The sequence below is a fragment of the Panthera onca genome, chromosome B1 (genome assembly GCF_046562875.1).
Source record: "Panthera onca isolate mPanOnc1 chromosome B1, mPanOnc1 haplotype 2, whole genome shotgun sequence".
NCBI classification, from domain to species: domain Eukaryota; kingdom Metazoa; phylum Chordata; class Mammalia; order Carnivora; family Felidae; genus Panthera; species Panthera onca.
In genome coordinates this window covers 84,336,801-84,356,933 of record NC_138342.1, presented here as the reverse complement: position 1 = coordinate 84,356,933, position 20,133 = coordinate 84,336,801, and the positions used below count along the sequence as shown (strand labels likewise).

Here is a 20,133-nt window from a genome sequence, read left to right as displayed (position 1 = left end):
GTCTTCTGGATGTGGTGGGTTTCAGTCTCTCTCTTTCCATCTCCTACTGCTCTCTATTGATAGTTGGGTAGAGTATTATTAACATTCTGGGTTAAGTCTGTTTACAAGTATGACTCCTCCAGTGGAAAATGCACATCTGCATTCCACAAACTGTCACTCATTCATGCAGTCAGTCATTTGGTCAGCAAATATTTACCGAGTGCTGCCATGCATTAGGCACTGGACATAAATATGTCTCACCTAAGTGAGACACGTCTATTTCCATGTGATCCTTACATCCTAGCAGAGATGGGTATTACACAAATTATACAATTGTTTATATTTGTGTTAAGTATTCCAGAGGAAAAACAGAGACATGTCTGTCTCTCGTACACCTGTAGCTAATTCATTTACCAAATGAATTAGTAAATAGGTGGATGGTTAGAATAAATTCCTCTACAAAGTGGCAACTGAGCACAGAGACTTGAGTGTCATCATGCCAGGGTTCAGAACCCAGCCCTGCTGTTAACCGAACTTTGGGACTTACCCAAGTTATTCAGCGTCCCCGTGTTGCCATTTCCTGCAGAAGAGAAATAGTAATGGTCGTCATAAGGGCTGAATGAGGGCTATCAGGAAAAAATGTAGGAGAGTGCAAGACAAACAAGTGTGGGAGGAGATTAAGCTATCATTATTATTACTGCTATTATCATGTACTAGAACTTTTCAGGAAATTCTCTTTTACCCATTGAGTTCGCCTCTGCTGTTAACCTTCTATGAGTTTATTAAAAGCATTGTGCCGTGGTTGGCATCAGAACCAACTGCAAGGCTTCAAAGAATACATGCATCCAGCCCTGTTGTAGGATATTCTTATTCGGGAAGTCTGGATAGAGCTCTGCGCTTCAAAAGCTTCACCGGTGACCCTGATTCACACCCCCAAGTAAACACTGATCATTTAAAAAATGACTCAGAAAGAAGATTACACACATGGCAGTGCCCAAGCGTCAACTCCTGACAGCCCCCCAAGGACTTGTCTTTGTGTACCTGTCCTGGCGTGAGTATTGAAAAATGTGATCAGTAAGCAAAACAGATAAATATGTAGGAAATCCTGGAGACTCTAGTTAATTCTTTTTCCAAATGGCATTTAATTTTTACTACTTTTTCAAAACACCAACATGAGTTGGCAATTGCCCAAATACGTTTGACTGGCTTAGAATGCGAGCTGCTGGGGAACAGGGATTTCTGTCAGTGTCACTGATGTGCTGATGTACTGGTATATAGTACATGTTCAATAAACAGGAGTGGAAATGAATTGAATACGTTTTAAAGCCTTTAGCTGTTTTGGAAGAGATAACAAGGATGAAGTATAGGCCGGGCCAGGATTTTCTAGTGAGGGTAAATAACACATATGTTGATTATTATGTAGTTTTCTGAGTAAAGTCCTGGTATAGATCTACCTAAGAAAGGTGCAGAGACAGAGAACGGATCCTGGGTGTGACGTTGATCCGAGCCTGGCGGACATTTTTGGCAAGTCCAAAAGTCTCATTTTTCTCCCGCCTTGCACCTCACCCCTGGGTGCTCTTTCTCAGGTCTTAGCTCCCTCCCAATTAGCTAGCTTCTATTTGATTACTTGAATTGACATAGAAAATCTTTACCGCTTTTGTTTTTAAGTTCTGGATGACGTTCTGTGTTTGTTACCTGGTTAACTGAGGCTTGAGAGCTCTCGGGAAGAATCACAGCCCGGAGGGGCAGGGGGATTAAAGCTGAGCATCTCAGGGACTTTGCAGTGGGTTCTGGCTTTTGATCTCCATGGGTGATTTTCAATAAGAAGCAGGAGGATCTTTTTTCCACTTTTCTTTGTAGCTTTATATAATCAAGGGGAAAATAATGTCCTGAGGCTTTAAATAACTGAGATTTTGTATGATTTGTTTTAAGGTCACCATTCTTTCGTGATTTCAGTTGGTAATCCCGACATCTTAAATTGTTGTCTGTGGGTAATTTCAAGTATCCTGTGGTATCCTGTGTAATGGCTCTTAACTGGGCCTTGAGGAGGAGGATGCAGATAAGAAAATGATAGAAAATAAATTCTGGATTTTACAAGGAAAATTATAGAAATAGGGGAAATGAGCCAAACAATTTGGGCTTGCCTTGTAATATACTGCCTCAATTTAAAACATGCCACATGGCACTCACTGTAAAATGAACAGTCTTTTTCTCTTCAGAATCAACAGTGACTCCCCAGATTTAAGAGGATAAAAATCACCAGCATGACTTGTAAACATGGCTTTAAATGGTTTCTGAATCAGCACTTCTTAAAGGTGCTTGTTATGGATTGTTTGATTGTTGCAAAGTCATCACATATGAGAGGCAGTGTTTAAAAAAAGGCGTTTACTGCTTCTGGTGTATAGATAGCATTTGCATGATCGATCCCTGCTTTTTAGCAGTTTATAATCAAGTGCTGAAAACATGTGCTATTCACATATAGCAAGGTAAAAAAAAAAATCATCAAATCCATATGTAGGCATTTGGTAATTGTCTCTTCTTGCAAGACACATCTTTGTAAACCTGTTTTCAGTTTATATTGATCTCAAAGGATATTTAGCATGTGTGTGCCGTTACCAAGATTGCTTTTCAACTTTCTTGTAAAAGTCAGAGAGGCTGACTGACGCTCCCAGAGCTGCCACACGTGGTGGGCAGGTATGCACCTCATGACAGAGGCGCCTCGTGAACAGCGCCCTCTGCAGTAGCAGAGGGCACAACCCCCAGGGTCCCGTGTAGCAGCTCTGGGCACACAACGCCCTTCATTCCCCTCTTTACTGCTTATTGAACACCTTCTCTAGGCACTGTGCCAAATCCATGCAGAAAGTACGAATGATGAATTTCACCCAGCAACTCTATTAGGATTTAGGTGAAATATTCAGTTTCCTAAGTTGCCTACACACAATTACCAGACTCGACACTCCATTTCGTCTTCAGTGAATAGGCAAGATAGGCTGTTGACTCTTGTGTCTGGATATAATTGCTTGGCAAGCTTATCTGTAGCTCCTTGTTGTAATTAGTTATCCTTGTGGAAAAGTCAGTATCTCAATTTCCTGTTTGCTGTTCTTATTAAAGTCTACAGAGTAGTTTCATCATTGTTTCATTTACTGCATATTATCGATCACTCAGCAAGTAAGTGTAAAGGGGGAGATAAAATGATCAAGAATTAGTTCCTAGGGTTCATCATTCCTTTATCGTGCTCACGTGTTAGATTTGGCAGACGGATCATTGTATCTGTATAAGCAGATGTAGCAAACACAAAAACCTTGGTGTCAATACTGTACTATACTATATCTAATATAGTATTACACATGTTACTTGCTAGACATGCAGTTAGAAAGGCGTAACTCCTAAAAATCAATTTCCAAAGAGTGGTATCTCTGGTTTTACAGATAGGATTCAGTTTTACAGGACTTGAACTTTTTTTTTCTTTCTTTTTTTTTTTTTTTTTTTCTTTGCCATCATCCAAATGTCAGTCCTTTTCTTACTGGACTTCTTGGCAAGTTGACACTGTCTTTGTCTCCTTAGTGGCCCTTCCTTCTCTTAGAGTGTCCCAGGGTTTAGTCCTTGGACTGCCCCTCTCCTCTATCCACATGCACTCTCTTTGAACATCTCATCCATTCTCTTGCTTTCAAAACTATCCTCAGTCTCATGCTTCATAAATGTCTGCGTCTCCAGCCCAGTCCTTTCCTCTGGGAAAGTTCAGTCTCCCGTTTCTCAGCGCTTGCTTACCTCCATTTGCCTGTAAGAAGCATCTCAAATCTAAACCTGTCCAGAACCATACCGCTGACCTTCCCTCTTAAATCTGCTCTTTTTACTGTCCTTCCTCACAGTACGCAGCCACTGTTCTCTTGACATCTTTCTTTCTTTCACATCCTGTGTGGATTCTCTCTGATAATCCTTATGGCTGCGGCTTTAAAGCGTGCTCAGAATCTGCACACATCTTATCCCCTCTGCCTCGGCTTCCTTGCCTGGACTATTGTAGTAGCCTGTATGTAAGTGTTCCCCAGCTTCTCTCTTGCCACACATTGTCAACCTAGCAGGCAGTGTGACCCTGGTAAATCACAGGTAGGATTATACTCATCTCAGTCCCTCAAGTGGCTTCCCTCCCCACTGCAGAAGAGGACAAGCGCTTGCCTTCATCTTTAAGACTCTGAGTTGTCCCCCGCTTCTGCTCATATTTCTCTTTAATTACTCTCCTGCTGCCTTCACCCTCCTTCATTAACCTCAGCCGCACTGGCCTCCTTTCTGTTCCTCACACATGCTCTGTACTTGCTGGAGAGCTGGTCACCCATGTATCTGCACAGTCCTCACCTCCGTGTTGTTGCTCAAAAGTCACCTTCTCGGCAAGGACCTCCCTCACCACATTATAGAAAGGAGTGGTCCTCTTCCCCCACCCTCACTGCTTCTCAGGTACTTGCTGTCCTGCACTCCTATTTTCTTCTACTGCACTTATCATCCAATGGAGCACTTTGTGACTCAGTTTTTTAAATCTATTATGTCTTTCTCGCTAGAATGTAGGCTCATAGAAAGCAGTCATATTTATTTTTTCCATCGCTTTACTCTCAGTTTCCAGAACAGTATCTGGAATATATTTGGCACTTGGTAAATACTTGTTCACTCAGCTAATAATGATTTACATATTTGCTAAGCCCTTTTTAGATGCTTTATACTACAGCTGTCTAGCTGAACAAAACTGTTTGTCTTGTAACCATGTGGCTGAGATTTATCCCCCAAAAACGTGCTGCTTCATGTACATCCAGAAGCAGCTGGTTCTTAAGTTACCTTAACCAAGAGCCACTACAGTAATGACAAGAATCATTATTTCTATTGTCCAGTAAAGGCTGTAGCTCCTCGGGCATCATAATAACAGCCACTCATAGAGCCTAACAAGTGATTTTTTCCTACAGAAATGCACTTTAGTAATTATCCCCCTTCCTTCAATTAATGAGACCTCAAATAACGATTTAGTTGAAAGCATAGAATTTTGGAATTTGACTTAAGGCAATTCATTTCTCACCTCATTTTCTCCTGAATTCAGGTTAAAATGTTCAATTGCGATTATAATTAAAAAGGAGAGGCAGGAAAAAGTGAGAGCCTGGCCATGCGTTATTATTTCAGTTTTTAAAATTGCCTTATTGTTCTCTAATAATCTAGGTCTTATTAGCGTCAACAGTACAAGGCAAATAAGACATAGTGCCTTGGCTTAAATATCTTAATGTAGCCTAAGGAAATACAAAATGTAAATAGCAGTCAATAAATGTGTTCATATTATTAATGTTGCTTAAGAATCCTTAGAGGGAAGATCTTTTTTATCCATCTTTTTTTTTTTTTCAATCCATCTTTTAAATGATGGGCTGGGTACTTCCAGATGATTGGCTTAATAAAAAGGAACAGCCCATATGAAAATCCAAAATAACAGAAGATAGTCTCCACAGAAATAAACTGCCCAGTGGGGACTCACAGTGGCAGGGCGTGACACATGGCTCGCCACATAGCATGGCACTTGCAAATATGACTTAGGCAATGAGAAACTGAATTCAGGAAATGTTCTTTTCTTTTTTAGCTCTTCTCTGGAGGAGGAAGAGTGTTCAGGAGAAAATAGCCTTAGGAAGCAAAAGGAATTGGCTAAAATAAATAAACATGGAATGTCTGTGTTGAGACTGATTTGCATGATGGAAATCTACTTTGTTGGGTTCAGGGAACAATGCACTGTACTGCTCTAACAGGGCAATTGTATATTGTTTTGGCATGAAAATGGGTTATGAGACACCATTGGATGGCCTAGTTCAGAGAAGCTGAGGTGACAATTGGTTAAGGTGAAAGGAAAATCTAACTGCTGAAACTCGACTGATCTGGAAGAAAATATGTTGGTGTTTGATTACCTGTGGTGAGAAGAACTTCTTCGGCTAGGAGTTTGTTGAGTTGTCCAAATGGTCATTGAGTATGCCTCCTCCTAAAATACATCTGAGTCAGAATGTGCATGCAAATTGAAGTTCGTTTTTTTTTTTTAAATCTACTAAATGGAGGATGTGTTCCAGCTTCTACCCACTTGTATCCTCAGCACCCCCTGTGTCTTGAAATTTTACTTAACTAATTTAGCAAGTCTGCAGTCTTCTACCGTGGCTCATTCCATCATTATACCATCCATCTGCCTTTCTCTTAATTAACCAGGTGAGGTGAGTCTTATTTAGTATTAAAATCATTTTGTTGTTGTTTTGTAGAAATTTTTATGTGTCTATGTCTGTCACTACCACTAAAGCTAATGCCAGTTTGAGTGTATCTCAGTAATATTGCTTGGTAAATTCTTTTTATTTTAATTTTGAAATGCCTGCTGGCTCATAAAGGACTGCTATGTGCTTGTTTATGGCTGGTGATCTCGAGATTAGATACACTTTGTTGATGTACACATAAAAGTTTTATAATATTTTGATAGCCTAGAACAGACATCAAAGATGGAAGAAGTTTCAGATGTTCGAGGATTTTTCTTCTTATTTTGGGGTAAAGCAAAAGGAGTGAAGGGTTTGGTATTAGATTTTAAAAAGTTGAGGATTACAGCTGACTGGATGAAAGGATAATGACTTGCGTGAAGCACATTAAAGGGTTGATTTTGGGTTCGGGTTTCGGTAGCTGCTTGGAAGATTGTGTAGATACCAAACTGACATTGCAAGTATTTTACTGTTTGTATAGTGAATAATTACTTAGTCTATATTAACGAATGGCATTATTTCATGCTGTTGAGTCCAAAATCTGAGGTGTTTATGGAAAGATTTTGCCCTTCTGCAAAGAGAAATGTGGAATAAGGAATAGGATAGCTAAACCACTCCAGGTCCCTTCCTGTCTTATCAGTAGAAGACAAAATGTAAACAATAATATGCAATAAAGGATAGGTGAGCAAATTAGAAAGTGATAAGCAGCACGGAAGTAGAAAAAGCAGAGTGGACTCTCACCAGGGGGGAGAGTTGGTGGCATTAAAGTAGAGTGGTCAGAGTAGGCTCCATTGAGAAGCTGGGATTTGAGCAGACTTGCAGTGGCTGAGGAGGTGGCCCAGGAGATCTGTGGAAGGAGGGCTCTTCCTAGAGCGAACAGCTAGACCATGGCTATAAGGGCATAAATGTGGCCGAGTGTTCATGCAGTAGCAAAGAGGCAAGCATGACTTCCATGGAGAGAACAAAGCTGGGGAATAGTAGACTTGATCACTTATTCTTCCTATAATGTCTTAGGCATTTGTTACCATGAAAAAAAAAAAAAATCCTAAGTTACTTTGCTCTTATTTAATGTTTGTTTTGGTAAAATGGAAACTGGAGTATTCTTTAACCCTGAATTTAAATTAAATTATAGAACATATTAAGTATAAAAAGAACCACTTTTTAATCACTATTTTGTCCCAGCTGTGTCAACATGAGCTTCAGTAGATATTTCTAGGCAGAGAGAATGATGACCTAGATGTCAAATGGCAAATACCATAAGTGAGTCATCTATCAACTTTTACCTGAGAACATGAGAGAAATCTATTTATTTATTTATTTATTTATTTATTAAAGTTTATTTATTTTGAGAGAGAAGAGAGCACGAGGAGGGAAGGAGCAGAGAGAGAGGGAGCAAGAGAATCCCTAGCAGGCTCCATGCTCTCAGCACAGAGCCTGACATGGGGCTCGAACTCACAAACTGTGGGATCATGACCTGAGCTGAAATTAAGAGTCGGACGCTAAACCGACTGAGCCACTCAGGAGCCCTGAGAGAAATCTATTTATTATGATAAGTAGCTACTAGCAAAGTCTTTAGCTGAATCCTAATATGGCACCTGAAGTGCTAGGCTGAGCCCAATGGAGAATTCTTTGCTGATCCCCTAAGTAGACTTAAAAACAATGCAAGATCTGCTTTCCCTGTTTCCGCTCCTGAATTCAACCAGAATCTTTAAGTTATAGTATACTTACCCGCAGACAAAGCAGAAAAAGGAAGAGAGGAGAATGGAAAACACTGCGGCATGTATCCTGGTGGCTCGTGCTGGGCTTCCACCACGGGGCCCAGGCCTTTCACAAATGCAAGGGGAGAGAAGGAGACAGAGCAGAAGAATAGACACAGCTCCCCCAGAAGGTCATTTAATCCTTATAGAAAAGGTAGGAATAAGAGAGGATGAGAGCATAGTGTGTCCTCTTGAAAGCCTTCACCAAACAAGCTCAGAGACCCCACGTGCGTCCGTGACATGCTTTTGTGAGGTCTCTCCAAAAACCCCGCAACCCTAACTTTTGAACTACAATATATCCTACCGTTGGATAGATCTAAATCACTCATTTTTCTTGGGAGAAGGGTTCAGGGCAGGAAGTGCAACTATTAGATATTTCAAACTGAAAAAGAATTTAATGTAATGAACTAAGTACCTACAGAATTGTTGGGAGGGGGTAGAATATCAGAGGCTTTGATTTTGTTGCCCGGCTGTTCATTGCACTGCAGACTGTGAACACGTGTCCAGGAAACGATGGCTGCCATCCATAAATCGCCAGGGAAAAGCCTGGTGAAGCTACAACAGCTCCACTGCCCCTCGGCTAGTGACTGGTAGTGGAACGTGGCATTGTCAGTCACTGAAAAGCATTTAGCGAAGCCCATTTAGCAAAGTCAGTGGTCATGTCAGGTGCCGGGCCAGGAGTTCTTCCACTTTCCTTCACTTTTGCACATTACGCGAGTACATCTTAGTGGCAGAATCTAAGCCATCTCCAGAGAAACAGAAGAGCTGGGGAATATGAGAAGTGTGGTGCTTAGACTTCCAGCCCCTGAATAACAGGGAGAGAATGGGGGGGGGGGGGTGGTAACGAGTGCTGACTGACAAAAAGTCTGTCAAAGGCGTGCCCATTTGCCAAAAAGGAGGTGAAAAGTGAATGTTTTCAAAGAGAGAGGAAGAGTCAGATTTACTGGTGAGAAATTGTAACCCCAGGGACAAGATATCGTGGACTGTATGTATAGTTGTGTGCCTGTGAATGCTCTATGTTTGGGTGGATTGATTGACTAGACTCAATTTTCAAGAGCGGAGGAGGGGGTCCCATTTATTTTCTACATACCATCGAAGGAATAGATTACTGATATCAGTTTAGCTAATTGATATATTTCACTTTTTTTTTTTTTTTTTTTTAAGGAGTGTGGATAGGAAAGGTAGAATTTTCCTACAGAATGCATGCATAGCCAAGTCATTTACAGATTTCTGCCTGGGGGGAAAAAAAAGATACCAGCCCGCCTGCTTCAGAGCAACCCCTATTACGGTGTGCCAGTGAAGACACTGGCTTCCCTGTTCACTCGGGAGCAAATGAATTTTCTCTTACAAACCAACTCCATCTGTCCTTTTCCCTCGATTCTTGAGAAATTTTGCAGCTGTAGTTGAATTTGTTCAGAATCCTTTACTGAGCCTTGCAGGAGAGGCACAGCTCTCACCTTTATGTGTTAAGAGATTTTAGGATTGTGTAACCAAATCGTCAACTGAACGTTTTCCCTTAATGTCTATATTTAAATGATTCTTGAGAGTGCCAGTCTCCTAGAGCTAATGAATTCTTTCCCATCTGGCAGCAGATCGCTTACTGCCAGCCCCTTTCCATCTGATAAATGTTCCCATAGCAACTCTAAGGCAATCTGTTTGGTTTCATTAAATACCAAAATTATAGCCTGAGAAGATGTATAATGTATTACACCACACTCTAGCATCCAGTGAAAAGACTCCTGGGTGATTGAATTCATTGTGATTGTGGGGTGGGGGTGGGGGGGGCGTGTTCAAATAATCAATAACAAGGTTATGTTTCCTTTTGTAAGAGAGAAAAAGAAACTCTTGAAATCCAAGTCATTATTTTGAACTTCAACAAGGATTCACATTTACTCTTCATGGTAGTGTATCTAAGTTTCCTGAGCTCATTTTTTTTTTTTCTGTATTCCTAAAACCTGTTGCTTACTGCCCATGTGGATACTTTGACTCGCACGCATACTAGAAAGAATAACTTCCTTTTTCTGCTTTTAAGCATATTTTTAAAGAACAGATAAACTCTGGAAGTACAAAAGCAGGAATTTATGAAAATCAAAAGTATGCCACCATCTTTGTCTACAGGAGAGTAGTTCTCAAGGTGTTTGCAGCCGGACAGGGTTGATGTGCCTTTTTTAAGCAACCCGAACCTAGCTTTTCAGAAACAAACAGGGAAGGCAATAATCATCTCGCAAGACATAGTCTGCTTCTAAAAAATTCACCATAGTTATAGTGAGATTTCTTTTTGCACATAGCATAGTTGGACTCCCCATTTATACAGGAATCAGGGGATATTATTTTTACCAGGATGGGGAATATTAAACTGGGAAGAGACTGGAGAAATCATGTTGGCCATTCTCCTGCTTCTCAAGACGAAAGACTTGGGTTAGCCTCACATTTGCCTCTTAAATGAGTACAATTTTTGTTTCACAGTTATACCTCAATAAATGTGTATGTCTGTGTCAGGGGTGGGGGAGACTTTGAAGAACAAAAAACTTGGGGCAGGAAGAATAAGTTATTCGTTTAAAATGAACCAAACCTTATTTGTAAGGATTAGAAGTATTTATTATTAATGGTCTTTGCTAATGGGTTCTCCATGGAGAAATAAATACAGGGACTTCAGAATTTTGTTGGGCACTTCATCACTGCAATTACTATGTAGATTTATACTTACCACACTATTAAATTATAAGGCACATAGCAGTTCAAAATAGAGTATGGGATGGAGCAGGCATGCCCCAGCTATACCTTTCTATTCTGCTTCCTATTTTTATGTTTTTTTTTTTTTTTTTTTTTTTTTTTACTAATTTCCAAAGGTCGTTGTCACTTGATCCTATCATGATTTTTGTGATGATTCATACATGAATATTTATTTCTATTAGGCTATTTTCATTAAGAATCAGACAGCATATTTTGTGAATAGCTCCAATTTCTGTAACTCCAAGAATAACACTGCCCCTAGCAGTGGCCCCATTTCTGTGCATAGATGGTTTTGATGCATATATTTCAGGTATCTGGAGTAATGCAGAAAAAGGCAGTCCTGGTTGATACCTATTTTAGAATTAGTCCTACATCCATAAACGTATGTTTTTGAAAGATTTATTTCTGGAATTATGCGGTCCTACAAGAAGATTAAATTTTGTTCTGTGAATTTTTAAAGTGATGACAAAACAGCACAGACAGTAGGAACAGTTTTAAGGCTAGGGGCATTGTGAGGTTTTTTGTTGTTGTTGTTGTTTGTTTGTTTTTGTTTTTTTGAATCCATTTTACTTAATAAAAATACAGTTGGTCATTAAAACCATTATTGACCATTAATAAACAAAACTGTCTTTCTATTGACATTCAAAGGAAGACCAGTCCTGTTCACTGAGAGAGAGAGAGAGAGAGAGAGAGAAAAGAAAAAACCTTCTAGGAAAAAAACCTATCATAAACTAAACCTGTCTCTTTGGTGGAAGGGTTGGATTACTAGAAAATCCTTGATCTCTTCAGATTTAATGTAGATCCAGATGAAATCTGGGGCAGGCTGTGTTCTTAGCCTGGGTGGGAGGGGTAGGTGAGTGTGTGATGTGGGCAAGGAGGAGAGGGAGGAAACCACTGAGTACGTACTTAGGTCACTGTGGCCAGAGTGAAGAGCTCTGACTTCTGAGTCAGGATGCAGGTATTCTAGCTCCAGTTTCCCCTCGCCTCATGAGCAATCCATGGGCCCTGGGGCCAGGCTAGCAGGACTGTTCCATATCTCAGTCTGCTGCATGACTTGCTAGCCTTAGGAATTTAGGCCAGTTACCTAAACTCTCTGAGCCTGGGTTTCCTCATCGGCATAGTGGAGTTGATAATAATACCTTCCTTAAGGAATTGTGAGGATTAAGTAAGCTAAACCCCAGAGTAAGCTAAACCAGCTTATTATCATGATTTAAATTTCTTAACCACATTGAGCCTTAGTTTTTCTCATTCACAAAACGGAGTATGCATTATGAATACCGTGCAAGTTAAATAAAATGGGTGAGACCAATTAAAAATACTTAGCAAATATTACTAGATATGAAATAACTTTTAGCTGATGCTTTAAGTTAAATGCTTTAACTAATTGCTTTCTCCATTGCATCAAACATTTGAAGAACAAAGTTTTTACTCTGTAGTAAATTGCAATTTATTTAGAGAGCAACAGGTTTTGGTATTTAGTTATTTTTATTTTATTGAGGTATAATTGACACGCACTATTATATTGGTTTCAGGGGTACGGCATCGTGATTTGACATTTGTATGCATTGCAAAATGATCACAACAAAGTCTAACAATATTAATTACCATCTGTCACCATATAAAGCTGATACCATATTATTAATTATATTTCCCATGCAGCATATTACATGCCCATGACTTATTTATTTTGTAACTGAAAGTTTACACTTCTTGATCCCTTTCACCTATTTTGTCCACCCTAGTCCCCTGTCCCCTCTGACGACCATCAGTTTCTTCTCTTTATCTATGGGTTTGAGTCTTGTTTTGTTTGTTCAGTTTTTTCAGATTTTACATATAAATGAAGTCTTACAGTCTTTCTCTGTCTGACTTATGTCACTTAGCATAATATGCTTAAGGTCCATCAATATTGTTACAAATGGCAAAATTTCATTCTTTTATATGGCTGAGTAGTATTCCATTGTGTGTGTGTGTGTGTGTGTGTGTGTGTGTGTGTGTGTATTATATGTATATAATATATATATGTATGGTATATAGTGTGTGTGTGTGTGTGTGTGTGTATATATAGATATCTATCTATCTATATATATATCTATATATATCTATATATATATAGATATATATATATATCTTCCTTGCTCATTTATGAAGGAACACTTAGATTATTTCCATATCTTAGCTATTGTAAATAATGCTGTAGTGAACACAGTGGTGCCCGTGTCTTTTTGAACTAGTGTTTTTATTTTTTCCCAGTAGATACCCAGTACTGAATTGCTGGATCATAAGGTAGTTCTTTTCTTTTTTTTAATTTTTTGTTACTCCATACCATTTTCTAGAGTGCCTGTACCAGTTTACATTCCTACCAACAGTGCATGAGGGCTCTCTTTTCTCCACATCCTCACCAACACTTGTTATTTTTGTCTCATTTTATTAATAGTCATTTTGACATGTATGAGGTGATACCTCACTGTGGTTTTGATTTGTATTTCTTTGATGATTAGTGATGCTGAGCATCTTTTCCATGTGCCTGTTGGTTACTAAATGTCTTCTTTGGAAATATATTTATTCAGATTCTCTGCCCGTTTTTAATTGGATTATTTGTTTTGGTTTGTTTGTTTTTGATAGGTATGAGTTCTTTATATATTTTGAGTATTAACCCCTTATTGATTATATGATTTGCAAAATCTTCTCCCCTTCAGTAGTTTGCCTTTTTTGTTTTTTTAATGGTTTCCTTCACTGTGCAGTAGCTTTTTAGTTTGATATAGTCCCATTTGTTTATTTTTGCTTTTGTTTCCCTTGCCTTTGGAGTCAGATGCAAAAATATATCAGTAAGATCAATGTTAAGGAGCTTATTACCTATATTTTCTCCTGGGAGTTTTATGGTTTTGGTCTCACATTCGGGTTTTTAATCCATTTTGAGTTAATTTTTGCATATGGTATAAGCTATTATACCATTATAGAGACTGTTATTTATAGAGACTGAATATTGTGTATTCTTGCCTCCTAAATTAATTAACTATATATGCAGGGGTTTGTTTGGGGGCTCTCTATTCTATTCTGTTCATCTATATGTCTGTTTTTATGCTGGTACCATAGTGTTTTGATTACTACAGCTTTGTAGTATAGTTTGAAATCAGGGAGTGTGATACCTCTGGCTTTGTTCTTTCTCAAGATTGTGCTGGCTATTCAAATTTAAGAATTTTGTTGCAGTTCTGTAAAAAAAAGTGTCACCAGAATCTTCATAGGGATTGCATAGAATCTGTAGATTCCTTTGGGTAGTATGGACATTTAACAATATTAATTCTTTTGATCCATGAAACAGAATATCTTTTCATTTATTTGTGCCTTTTTAAATTTCTTTCATCAGGGTCTTACAGTTTTCAGTGTACTGGTCTTTCACCTCATTGGTTAAAATAATCCCTAGGTATTTTATTCTTTTTGATGGAATTATTATTATTTTTAAAATTTTTTAATGTTTATTTACTTTGGAGAGAGACAGAGAGAGAGGACAAGTGGGAAAGAGGCATGGAGAGAGGGGGACAAAGAATCTGAAGTAGGCTCCAGGCTCCGAGCTGTCAGTGCAGAGCCTGACATGGAGCTCAGACCCACAAACCACAAGATCATGACCTGAGCCAAAGTTGGGCACTTACCGAATGAGCCACCCAGATGCCCCATGATGCAATTATTAACGGGATTGTTATCTTTATTTCTCTTTCTTATAGTTTGGTTTTAGTGTATAGAAATGTAACAGAACTTTGTATATTATTTTTGTATCCTGCAACTTGACTGAATTCATTTATTTATTCTAATAGTTTTATTTAGTGGAGTATTTAGTATTTTCTACATATAATATCATGTCATCTGCAGATAGTGACAGTTTTACTTCTTCCTGTCCAATTTCAATGTCTTTTATTTATTTTTCTTGCCTAGTTGCAGTGGCTAGCACTTCCAATACTATGTTGAATAAAAGTGGGCAGAGTGGCCAGTCATGTTTTGTTCCTAATTTTAGATGAAAATGTTTGAGCTTTTCACCATTGAGTGTGATATTAGCTGTGGGTTTGTTTTATATAGCCTTTATTATGTTGAGGTACATTCGTTCTATACCCATTTTATTGAAAAATTTTAACATAAAGTGATATTGAATTTTTCCAAGTGCTTTTTAAGCATCTATTAAGATGATCATATGATTTTCACCTTTAATTTTGTTAATGTGGTGTATCATATTGATTGATGTGTGGATGTTGAACCATCCTTACATTCTTGGAATAAATCCCACTTGATCTAGATGTATGATTGTTGAATCATAGATGTTGAATTCAATTTGCTAATATTTTCTTAAAGATTTTTGTATCTGTGTTCATAAGGGATATTGGCCTGCCTTTAATCAATGCTTCCTTCCTTCCTTTCTTTCTTTCTTTCTTTCTTTCTTTCTTTCTCTCTCTTTTTCTCTCTTTTTTTTCTCTTTTGTCTTTGTCTGTCTTTCTATTTCTCTTAAATTTTTTTTAATGTTTATTTATTTTTGAGAGAAAGAAAGACAGAGTGTGATCCAGGGGAGGGTGAGAGAGAGGGAGACACAGAATCTGAAGTAGGCTCCAGGCTTCGACCTGTCAGCACAGAGCCTGACACAGGGCTCAAACCTGTGAACCGCAAAACCATGACCTAAGCTGAAGTTGGACACTTAACTGACTGAGCCACCCAGGTGCCCCCTTTTCTCTTTTTTTCTTTCTTTCTTTCCTTTCCTTTTTTTTTTCTTTCTTTCTTTTTTTTTTTTTTTTTTTTTTTTTTTTTTTTTTTTTTTTTTTGCAGTGCCCTTTATGTTTTTGGTATCAGGACAATGTTAGCTTTGTAGAATAAATGTGGAAGTATTCTTTTGTCTTCAATTTTTTGGAAGAGTTTGAGAAGTATTGATACTAAATCTTCTTTGAATATTTGGTAGAATTTTTCAGTAAAGCCACCTGGTCCTGGACTTCTGTTTGTTGGGAGTTTTTTCAGTCTCCTTACTAGTAATTGGTTTATTTAGATTTTCTATTTTTTCTTGATTCAATCTTGGAAGATTATAAGTGTCTAGGGATGTATCCATTTCTTCTAGGTTGTCCAATTTGTTGATACATAATTGTACATAGTAATCTTTTATGAGCCTTTGTATTTCTGTGGTATCAGTTGTAACTTCTCTTTTGTTTCTGATTTATTTGAGCTTTTGTTCTATTTCTTGGTGAGCCTAGGTAAAGGTTTGTCAATGTTTAAAAAAATATTAAAAAAAAAACCAGCTCTTCGTTTTGGTGATCTTTTCTATTGTCCTTTTTAGTCTTTATTTCACATATTTCCACTCTGACCTTTACTATTTACTTCTATTAACTTTGGGCTTTGTTTGTTCTTCTCTAGTTGTAAAGTGAAATTCTTTATTTTATTTCTTCTATTTCACGGGGATTGGTATGAACTTCTCTCTTAGAACTGTGTTTACTCCATCCCATAGATTTTGTTATGTTGTATTTATTTTCATTTGTCTCTTGGTATATATTTTTATTTCTTCTTTGATTTTATCTATGACTCAGTAGTTGTTTAGTAACACTTTTTGTTTTAATCTTTATGTATTTGTAATTTCTCTAGTTTTCTTTTTATAATTTCTAGTTTCGTACCATTGTGGTCAGAAAAGATGTTTGATATTATTTCAATCTTGAATTTATTGAGACTTATTGTTTTGGGTATTAATCACATTGTGATCCATTGTTGAGAATGCTCCATGTGCACTTAAGAAGAATGTGTATTCTCTGATTTTGGATGGAATATTCTATATACATTTGTTATGTCCATTTGGTGTAATGTGTCATTAAAAGCTGATATTACCTTATTGATTTTCTGTCTTTGTAATCTATCTTTGATGTAAGTGGGATGTTAAACTCCCTATTACTATTGTATTGCTATCAGTTTCTTCCTTTAGGTCTGTTAATATTTGCTTTATGTATTTTGTTGTTCCTATGGTGGCTGCATATATCTTTCTTTAGTTCTATGTTTAGGTTCCTTTCATTTTCTTTTGTGTATTTACTCTAAGTTTTTGTTTTGTGGTTACCATGAGGTTCACAAAGATCATCCTAAGTATATACCAGTCTATGTTAAGTAGATGGCAACTTAAATTTGAAGGCATTCCAAAACTCTACATCCCGCCACATGTTTTATGTTTTTGATGTCATATTTTACACCTAGTTTTATGTATCCCATAACTAATTACTGTCATTTTAATTTTACTGTTTTTGTCTTTTATCCTTTCAGTAACATTGTAAATGATTAATCCACTATCTTTACTGTATATTTGCCTTTTCCAGGGAGATATTTACTTATGTGTGTGTGTGTATATATATATATTTGCTTCTGTATATTTCCTTGCTATTAAATAGTACCTCTTCTTTTCAGCTTAAAGAAGTCTTTTGAGCATTTCTTGTCAGTCCAGCGATGAACTTTTTTAGGTTTTGCTTGTCTGGAAAATGATTTCTCCTTCAATTCTGAATGATGACCTTGCTGGCTAGAGTATTCTTGACAGGATGCTTTTTGGCACTTTAAATATATCATGACGTTCTCTTCTTGCCCGAGAAGTTTCTGCTGAGAAATTGGCCAGTAGTCTTATGAGTTTTCCCTGAACCTAACACTTTGGTTTTCTTTCTTATTGCTTTTCAGCTTCTCTTTGTATCTTTAACTTTTGACATTGTAATTATAATGTGTCTTGGTGTAGCTCCCTTTGGATTTATCTTATTTAGAACTCTCTGCTTCTTTGACCTGGATGTCTTTTTCCATCTCTAGGTTAGGGAAGTTTTCAGCCATTATTTCTTCAAATAAGTTTTCTATCCATTTTCCTCTCTTTGCCTTCTGGGATTCCTATGATGCTAATGTTACTCTGCTTGATGTTGCTCCATAGATCCCTTAAGCAATCTCCATTTTTCAATTTTTTTTTTCTTTTGGATGCTTTGTTTGGGTGAGTTCTGTTGCTGTGAGTCCACATCACTGATCCATTGTCCTGCTTCATCCAGTCTGTTGTTGAACCCCTCTAGTGTATTTTTCAGTTCAGTTATTGTATTTTTCAGCTTTGTGACTTCTGTTTGGTACTTTCTTCTATTTTCTATCTCTTTGTTGAAGTTCTCTCTGGGTTCATCCATTCTCCTGAGTTCAGTGAGCACCTTTATGGCCCTTAGTTGAACTCTAACTTTTAACAGGTAGATTATTAATCTCCATTTCATTAAGATTTTTTACTGAAGTTTTGTCTTCTTTTTCATTTGGAACATATTTCTCTGTTTCCTCATGTTGCTTTGACTCTCTGTGTTTGTTTCTAAGTATTAGGTGAAAGAGCTGCCTCTCTGAGCCGTGAAGGAGTGGCCTTGTTTGGGTGACAAATCTTCTTATTTAACCTTGCCCTAGCTTTTGGTTGGTCTCTTGAACCTTTGTGATTGTCTAAATTGTCTGATTTATTCTTGCTATGTCACCATTGTTGAGGGTGTGCCGAGACCTGTCACTGGAACATGTGCAGGAATCTCATTAAGCACCTAGTTTCAGGTTGATGGGAAGCCAGACCCTCAGGCAGATCTTTTAATGAATGTAAATGTATACAGTCCCGTGGGGCTGCGTTTGCAATCCTTTCAGGTTTCCTAACCAGATCTGGAGGTGGCCCTTGGACAAAAGTTGCAACAAATAGGGCTCCAGCTGAGTGTACAAACTCCTTTTGGGGAGATCTTGTTGAGGGGTAATGAAGCCAAAGGGATGTGCAAGGATGGTATCTCACCGCTTACATTCCCTGGGAATACCTCCTTAGCCTCTAGTTGGGTGGGAAACCTGAAGCCTGTCCCTCAGGTTGAAGCTCCAAGCTAAGGAAATAGGCCTTTTTCACAGGAAGCCTGGGATTATGTTCCAGTCAGCTGTCTACAGTGCCCTGGGGGTGGTGGGGCCTGCCAAGAACCGTCTTTCTGATTGTTACATTCCCACATGGTGCTCAGGATCTCCAGCCCCCTTGGCCAGGAGAGCCAGGTGAAGGACCATGCCCTGTGTGAATTGCTGGCTTTAATTAGAGAATGGAGCACATAGAGGGTAGAGACACGCTTTTACTGGCTTCAGAAAGATGATGGGAAAGTGTCCTAAGTGCGTGTGCCCACAGTCTTTAGGAATGCGTCGAGTGAGTGCCTTGTCCGCACATGTGCACCAGCATTAGTTACTGGGATCGGGGAGTGCCATAACCATTCATACTCACCTGCCCCAGTCAGGGAGCGGGGGTGTGCTGCAACTGCGGACACTCTCAGGCTTTAGCAAGGCAGCGAGATGGTGCTCTGACCACTTGCTCCTGCCTGTCTCAGCAAGGCAGAGGCAGGGTGCGGCATCTCAGCCCTCCTGCCTGTGCTACCAGGGAAGGCGGAGGGTGCACAAATGGCATCCACCAGCAGTTCAGGCTCCAGGAAGAGTTTCAACCGTCTGCTGTCCCTCCGGCAGACGCTTTTAGATTAGCGAATGTATCTCTTTCGTATGTCCTCTAGGCATTTTTCAAACTGCTTTTTTCTACTGGGTCTCAGGGTGAGTGAGACCACATGTGAGTCCTCCAAATGGGGAATCTCAGTTTCTGATAGCACTTAGGGTCCCTTGGACTTCAGCCCAGTGGGTTTTCTAAGCCAGATACTTTGGGGGCTCTTTTCTCTCATGCAGATCCCAGGAGTCGAGGTGCCCCACGTGGGGCACCAACCCCTTGCTCCTCCAAGGGGAACTGCTGGCCTGGGGACGTTCCTCACTCTTATGTGTCACCGTGCCAAGGGCGGGGGTTTTGGCTTGACCGTGTCTCTGCCTCTCCTACCTGTCTCAATGTGGTCTTATTGTCCTTTGTTATGGAGAACAGTTCATGTGGTTTTCACATATATTTCAGAGGGACATGATCCATCTGTAGCTGGAGATTTGATGTGTGCATGGGAGGAGATGAGTTCAGGATCTCCCTGCACCACCATTGTATGGAAGTCCCCTGAAATCTTAAGCTTTGATTGTATTCTGCTGATATCCAGAGCAGAGTGCAAAAAAGAGCAGCTGATATGAAACTGTAGAATGGTGTCTTTACAAGCATCGCTATCCTTATTTCCAACCACAAGTGTTTACACAAATATTTGCCATTCTCCACCTTCTTTTCATTTTCTCGGGTTTTCCTTTTCCTTCTTTACTCCCTCATTCCCTCCCTACCTTTCTTTTTCCCGCCCTACCTCCTTCCCTCGTTTCCTCTTTCTTCCTCTCTTCTTCCAGTATTTAGTTATTGACTATTATAATTGACTGCCTCATTCAGACATTATTTATTAAGCACTTGCTAAAGGCAATCACAGCAGAGGTGGCAGGTGAAGTCACCAGAGCCCAGAGAATCTTGACCTGTCATGTGACCATCTATTTTAACTACTGTCATGTGACCACTTATTTTA

General features: G+C 38.9%; 1 protein-coding gene across 7 annotated transcripts in view; it reads left to right on the top strand.

The window, feature by feature from the left end:
- Window positions 1-20,133, top strand: part of PPP3CA (protein phosphatase 3 catalytic subunit alpha) — a 325,951-nt gene that overhangs the window by 185,521 nt on the left and 120,297 nt on the right. The window contains exon 1 of one of the 7 annotated variants that reach the window (XM_060654555.3): window positions 6,041-6,189. The exons of 5 other annotated variants lie outside the window; for them this stretch is intronic. The gene's annotated coding sequence lies outside the window, so the exon portion shown is untranslated. Of the gene's footprint in view, window positions 1-6,040; window positions 6,195-20,133 lie in introns of those variants that run through there. One more of the 7 variants, XM_060654554.3, reaches the window with a different exon arrangement.